The following is an 8,336-nucleotide window of genomic DNA, read 5'->3' as shown; positions in this document are numbered from 1 at the left end:
CATAGACACGTGGGAACGCGCACATGTAGGTATTCATGTGCTCGTGCACATAGACACAGACACAGAGTTTGCAGCACATCGTAGGGGGTTTTATGATGGGGACAGCCTCTATAAAGCTGGCTGTAACTAACAAAGGAGTGAAGACTTTTGCAGAGGGACACCGGCCTCGTCTTCCCTTCTAGAAGTGCATGCTTAAATGAAGATAAATGAAGAAGAGTAAAGATAAATGAAGATGAGTAAGGATGAATAAAGATTTTGTGAAAATAACTACTGAGTCCGGTGCCGTCTCTGGACGCTCGAGGAATGAAAAGAACCGGGGTAAAACTGATTTCGCAACAAGAGGCAGCAATATAACATAGCTAACATTAACAGTGCGGTGAATCCTGCTTGTGCCGTGATATTCAGGACTGCAAACCGAGCAGCATTCACTGACTTTCAGCTTGTTGTGTTTGTGGATATACAGGGAGTGCAGAATTATTAGGCAAGTTGTATTTTTGAGGAATAATTTTATTATTGAACAACAACCATGTTCTCAATGAACCCAAAAAACTCATTAATATCAAAGCTGAATGTTTTTGGAAGTAGTTTTTAGTTTGTTTTTAGTTCTAGCTATTTTAGGGGGATATCTGTGTGTGCAGGTGACTATTACTGTGCATAATTATTAGGCAACTTAACAAAAAACAAATATATACCCATTTCAATTATTTATTTTTACCAGTGAAACCAATATAACATCTCCACATTCACAAATATACATTTCTGACATTCAAAAACAAAACAAAAACAAATCAGCGACCAATATAGCCACCTTTCTTTGCAAGGACACTCAAAAGCCTGCCATCCATGGATTCTGTCAGTGTTTTGATCTGTTCACCATCAACATTGCGTGCAGCAGCAACCACAGCCTCCCAGACACTGTTCAGAGAGGTGTACTGTTTTCCCTCCTTGTAAATCTCACATTTGATGATGGACCACAGGTTCTCAATGGGGTTCAGATCAGGTGAACAAGGTGGCCATGTCATTAGTTTTTCTTCTTTTATACCCTTTCTTGCCAGCCACGCTGTGGAGTACTTGGACGCGTGTGATGGAGCATTGTCCTGCATGAAAATCATGTTTTTCTTGAAGGATGCAGACTTCTTCCTGTACCACTGCTTGAAGAAGGTGTCTTCCAGAAACTGGCAGTAGGACTGGGAGTTGAGCTTGACTCCATCCTCAACCGTTCATGGGCAGTTATTTTGCGCCTTGGTTTTTCCACATGCTTCTTGGGACCCTGTTGACTATTTTGAATGAAACGCTTGATTGTTCGATGATCACGCTTCAGAAGCTTTGCAATTTTGAGACTGCTGCATCCCTCTGCAAGATATCACACTATTTTTGACTTTTCTGAGCCTGTCAAGTCCTTCTTTTGACCCATTTTGCCAAAGGAAAGGACGTTGTCTAATAATTATGCACACCTGATATAGGGTGTTGATGTCATTAGACCACACCCCTTCTCATTACAGAGATGCACATCACCTAATATGCTTAATTGGTAGTAGGCTTTCGAGCCTATACAACTTGGAGTAAGACAACATGCATGAAGAGGATGATGTGGACAAAATACTCATTTGCCTAATAATTCTGCACTCCCTGTATGACTGACTTTAATTATCTATAAAATCATCACATTCTCTGTAAGATTAAAGTCAACTATTGAACGGCGTATATTTTGAAGTAAAAGCTTTAAAACCAAGTTAGTACAAACATCGCTAATGTCACATAACTTTCCCGACATGTGGCCAACAGTAATGTTTTAATGTTCTTCATCATTAAACATTTGCGCATAAATAAGGAACATAATATTCAGTACTTACTTTTGAAAGTTTACTCTTCGGCCGTTCTGGTGAGCAGCCCAAATCCGGTCATTGGTACTTCCTGGCTTGTGTAGTTACTAGGTAACAAAAGCTCAACACTGCCCCTAGCGTCCTGGAGCACTTCCGTTGTGTTTTAGAATTTGCATGTGTTTTGGGGTTTGTACGTTTTTTGGAGTTTGCATGTGTTTTGGAGTTTGTAAGTGTTTTGGATTTTTTAAGTGTTTTGGAGTTTGCACGTGTTTTGGATTTTGTAAGTGTTTTGGATTTCGTAAGTGTTTTGGATTTTGTACGTGTTTTGGATTTTGTAGGTGTTTTTGAGTTTGTGCACGTTTTGGAGTTTGCATGTGTTTTGGATTATGTAAGTGTTTTGGATTTCGTAAGTGCTTTGGAGTTTGCATGTGTTTTGGAGTTTGTAAGTGTTTTGGATTTTTTAAGTGTTTTGGAGTTTGCACGTGTTTTGGATTTTGTAAGTGTTTTGGATTTCGTAAGTGTTTTGGATTTCGTAAGTGTTTTGGATTTTGTACGTGTTTTGGATTTTGTAGGTGTTTTTGAGTTTGTGCACGTTTTGGAGTTTGCACGTGTTTTGGATTATGTAAGTGTTTTGGATTTCGTAAGTGCTTTGGATTTTGCACGTGTTTTGGATTTTGCACGTGTTTTGGATTTTGCACGTGTTTTGGATTTTGCATGTGTTTTGGATTATGTAAGTGTTTTGGATTTCGTAAGTGTTTTGGATTTTGTACGTGTTTTGGATTTTGTAGGTGTTTTTGAGTTTGTGCACGTTTTGGAGTTTGCACGTGTTTTGGATTATGTAAGTGTTTTGGATTTCGTAAGTGCTTTGGATTTTGTACGTGTTTTGGATTTTGCACGTGTTTTGGATTTTGCATGTGTTTTGGATTATGTGAGTGTTTTGGATTTTGTAGGTGTTTTGGAGTTTGTACACGTTTTGGAGTTTGCATGTGTTTTGGATTATGTAAGTGTTTTGTAGTTTGCATGTGTTTTGGAGGTTGTACGTGCTTTGTCTCTAGGGGCCACCATAGAAACCGAGGCTATAATGCTGCAAGCCTGACTGGTCATCACCTCCTTTGTTACCGGTTGAAGTTCATGCTCTGGCTGTGGACACCCAGCTTTACCATCACTCTTGGTTCTTCAGTAGCTCTCTGTTAGCATGCTGTCTGTGCAAATGGTGGCAGAAAGTGTTAGCAGCATTATGGAATAAAAATAAAAGTAATGTCCATATTGCCTCTCCACAAACGCTGTAGACTGCCTGGCACACAAACTGATATCAGCTGATTGAGTGCGGGGGAAGAAGAAGGTATGTTTGTTTGAATTGTTTTTTGTATCTTCCCAGCCTCCAGATAACCAAAGAATCGCTGTGATGCAAGTAAGGACGCATTATAATTATCATGTAATTACTGAATTTAGTACAGTAACACGTTACATTACTGCATTTTTAAAAAGTGCAACGTGATTACAGTAACATGGAACACGGTAGCCACAGTGCTAGTCTAAAAGCATTTTTTGTACCAGGCATTAAACATGTCTGTTTCTTCTGAAGTTTTGGACAAGTTGTTAGTATTGACTTGTTTTTAGAGTCAACCTGAAGTTTAGAAATTGCAGTTCTTGGCACGTCCACATTTTATTTGGGGGTATTTATCTAACTAAATAATTTTATTCAGTATTGTTATTAATATCATTATTATTTATGTAGTAACTTAAACAAAAGTAAGATGTTACTGATTAGCCCAATTAGCAGGTTTCCCAATGGAGCATTATTGAATGGTCATATACATCCCTCATGTACAGTATATGTTCAACAAGTAGGAGGAAGCAGCTTTTATAGAAAGACAGTCTGTATTTGATGCCAGTAAAGTGACATTTTCTTTAGCTGTACACAGTTTCTTTTCCCACCCACTGATATTTTGCCGAATTACTTTGAACTTGGATGCAGCTTAAGCGAGAAGAGGTGGCTGAATAGCTGCGGCGGTGGCAATCATGAGAAGCAGCGCAATTTGGATGCCATGCATCACAGGTATTAGTGCTCATGCCCACCCACCTGTCACACAGTAGCACAGCATGCGGTTTTGTTTTGATCTTTTTTTTTAAGGGGGGGGGGGTTCACGGACATGCTTCAGTGGAACTTAGCACTCTTACAGGCCCCGGGGTGGAGGGAACATCTGCATTAGTGTTTCCAGGATGAAGGGCACATCCTGTCAAACATCTCCTGGAGGTAATCGTCTGAATTCAGGCATGGTGATAAAAGTCATAGGTCATAAAGGTCATAGGAGTCACCTAATTTTCATACCCATGTATTATTATTTAGTAAGATAACACAGTGTTCACTCCTTGGTGCACTGGTATTCTGCACTGCTTGATGGTAGGTGTAAATCAGCAGAGCACATTTCTGATCAAATGCATTCTGTGTCAAAATGTAGTCAAAATTTAAACTGAAACTCTGAACTCTGAAACCTTTCAATTTAATTATTAGGACTATTTAAGCCTTAATCCAACAAAGAACAAACAAACAAACAAACCTTGTGTTTCTTAGTTTGTTTGTCAGTCAGAATGTTTAAGCTTAACTGACTGAATGATGCCTGTGCCCACATATCCATATTCACTCTCGAGGATTGTAACGGTCCAATGTCTAACTTAAAAGTGTGAACAGCTCCAGACCATATATACTAATGACTGATTTTCATGAAAAGAATTAGTGAAAAGAAATGTGCATTTTACGTTTTATATCATACACTTTTAAAAGCATTAGCTGTTGAATAAACATATGAACCAATGTGTTATTCAAAAGAAGAATATTTTACTGTGTCTTCAAAAAAAAAAACCCTCGAGGGGATGTTTAATTTTTCAGGACTGAAAAGCAAAATGGCACACAAATTTTTCCAGAGAGATTGCTTATTTGTTTTGCATCTAAACTAAATGGCTCTTTAATAAATAACTAGCAGTTTGTTGGTACATTAACCCTATAAGGTAAAAACTGGCTTTTCTTTTATTATTTTTTCTTCTGTAACACTTTATAATAATTCATAATTTATAACGCATTCCTCCTCCTTAGTATAAAATTTATATTTAATTCTTGATTAATAAGCTCATTTATAACATGTTCATGGTATCATTTATAAAGTTTAAGTAGGTAATTAAAACAGTATTTAGTTGCATATTTATTTATGTAATGAGCTTGTGTGTTAATAGATATTTTGTAATTACTTATTTCATAGCAAATTTTAATTCGATAATACTTACAGGTGCACACTGCTGTCGTTCTCTCAGGGCCTCTGCATAACTTATTTTTCCTTATTTGCACCACATCACTCCTATGTTGTTTTGCTATTTTCAGATTCTCTCATGATCATTCAAAGACCAGCATGTGCCTGTCCTTGCAGGAACCTGGCCAAATGTGGTAGGAGCACAGACAGGTCTCATGACAGTGTCAAAGTCCCCCTTGAACTTACCACTGTCCCATAAAAAATACACACAGACCTGTAATGTATAGCTTCACAGTTTCAAGATTCCTCAAACCCCCACTTTTTCTTGGTTTGATGGATCTAAAATCCATCAGTCAACAGATGTGGGTCTAATTTGACCCAGAACAACCTACTGTATAAAAAGTTGTAGCATCTGTACAATAGTGTAAAACTTTAAGATATTTGAATTTTTGTGTATTTTGGGTCACTTTACAAAAATAATCAAATTTCAGCCCAAAAGAATGCCATTTAGGGTATTTATACTGCCATCAAGTTTCACAACAGATCAAAAATGGACAAAAAACAGTATGAGAGGGTTTAATCGTGCACCCCACTGAAGCCTGCTCTGTGGGCGCAGTGCACTCAACTCCACCACAGTAACTCAGGGAACTTATTTGTAATGGACATCCATCTGCCATAAGTGCTCTGTCCTGCAGTCCTAGCACATTGCTAAGTGAAAAGGTTATCTGCAAACAATTAACGTAACAATTAACCCACCTGACACTGCTCCCTGAATGGCTGCCCCACCTCTCCACCTGCACTGTGCACTGTTAAAAAACTGGGCTAGGGTAAAGGATCACTTATAATCAGAGTACAGCATCAAGTCAGTTAAATTTCTGGTATATTGATCTGGTCAGTTAAGTAGCAGAGATGGTTGTTAATCACTTTCAACTCTTTTGGTTATAATGAAATTAAAAACAGGTGCACTGGGGTAGGGTCAGTGTCACTACTGGCAGCATGGGGCGATACCTGGATTCCACAGAGCTTGCACAGACAGTCCAACTCCTTCTGAATGGTACATCATTACGTGCCATTGCTGGAAGGCATCCAGGCACAATAATTCTTCCAGTTTTTTCCAATCACATATGCAATGTTGACAACATCATGAGGTAACCATTGGAGCGTGTTTTTGATCTTCCAAAAATCTCAAATATCATGAGACATCTTCTTAAAAGAGATATTCAGGAATAGAACATTTTTATATTTTCTAAGCTAATTAAATTTAATGTGTCGCATATTCACTCACAGCAGTTCTGCACCTCCCACACAAGCACATCAGTCTCCTCTTGAGAGAAACTTTTGCTGTGAATACACTCCTGACTGTTCTTTGTGCCACAGACTTGAGCTCCATGAAGCTGAGACCAATCCTCTAGAAATGAAAGGCAAAAGGCAAATTTGATTGACTGAAGTGAGTCTCTATCACATCCTGATAATCACGCCCTGTTTCCAACTGCACTTCAATGGTACCACATGCCTCCAGCAATAAAATATCAAAAAAGTCCACCACCACAGCATGAATGCAGCACTCTGCACCACTGACTCTTTAGAACAGAGCCCAGAGACACCAATTTGTCCGTCAACAGCAACCACGATAGACCAAACTACAATGCAGTGTTTTGAGTAATGTGTACCATTCACACATTTTTCTTATTCTGCTACACATAAATTTCTAATTCTTCTGCTCTCCCTCTCTTTCTCTCTCCCCTGCTGTCATTGCTCTTCTTCTATATAAAAAAGTGCAACAGCTTGTCAAGTCTGAAGGGTTCTGAAATGTATTCATTACACTGTTAACCAAAAAGGAAGCAGTCTACATTCAGTTATATGAACTATAACTCTATAACACTCTATAACAGTACTGCTGAGCAGGTTGTTGGCAGTAATTTCAGTAAGAAAGATTGTATTTTGTCATGTTCTACTGTCACTGCGCTGCTATGTAAAATGTGTGTAAAAAGCACAAAAAGTCCTTCAGACTAAATTTGATTGGCTCATTCAATCCACAACATGTAAGCATTTCTAATAAAAGAAATACGTATTGTTGCTTTAGTTAGCCCTCATCACAAAACAATTAATGCTAGTTTTGGGGATTCTTTTGCCTTATTTTTGCAGTAGTAAAAGTCTTGCCTTCTGTTAACTAAGTAAACTGAGGTTATTTTATTCAGCCCTAAGAATGTTAGAAACATGGTGGCTAACCAGATATTAACATGGTATTAACTTGACCTCCAGTGATGTGAGAAAATTTTTGGAGTCATTTTGTCCTTCAGTGTGGATATTAAGTAAATATGTAGGACTTTTCTTGCATTTGCGCAATATCTTGTAAATTAGAAACATCCTGTTTTAGAGTGATGCTGATAAGATAGTTCATGCATGTATTACTTCTAGGCTGGACTGTGTAATTCATTATTATCAGGTTGTTCCTAAACCTCCTTGTAAAGTCTTTAGTTGACCAAGAACGGTCCAGCAACCATATTTCTCCAAAATTAGCTTCTCTTCATTGTTTCCACGTTAAATTTAAAACTAAATTTAAAATCCTGCTAACATAAAAGGTCTTGACATATCAGTAATGTTTTTGGTCTTACAACACAAATGGGAAAGTAAATTGCTCTCCCATTTGAACATATGTCCAGTATACATTATGTACTGCTCACAAAAAGTTAGGCAAGACTGGGATAACACATCAGATCTGGATGAATAAAATATTCAACTTCTTTAATGAATTAAATGTTGTAATTTATTGAAAATAAAGTCACATAACAATGAGAAATGTAAACTAAAATTATCAACCCTCTGAGGCCTGGATGGTAGTTTACACAGAGGCTACAATTCACAGATGATGATCATCATTAATATACATTGCCTGGTCTGATGAGTCTCGCTGTCTGCAGCAACATTCAGAGGCAGAATCTGGTGTAAAACATGGATCCAGCCTGCTTTGTGTCGACAGTTCAGGTTGGACCGTTTTCTTGGAACGGTTTGGACCCCTTAGTACCAACTGAACACTGTTTAGACACCACAGGCTACATCCCTTTATGACCACACTGTACCCATCTTCTGATGGTTGCTTCCAGCATGGTAAAGCACCATGTCACAAAGCTCAGATCATCTCAAACTGGTTTCTTGAACATAACAATGAGTTTACTGTTGCCTCCACAGTCACCAGATCTCAGTCCAACAGAGCACCTTTGGAATGTGGTGGAACAGGAGAGTCACATCATGGATATGAAGCTGACAA

Source organism: Rhamphochromis sp. 'chilingali' (genome assembly GCF_963969265.1).
Source record: "Rhamphochromis sp. 'chilingali' genome assembly, chromosome: 19".
NCBI lineage: Eukaryota > Metazoa > Chordata > Actinopteri > Cichliformes > Cichlidae > Rhamphochromis > Rhamphochromis sp. 'chilingali'.
Note: the sequence above shows the minus strand (reverse complement) of the source record.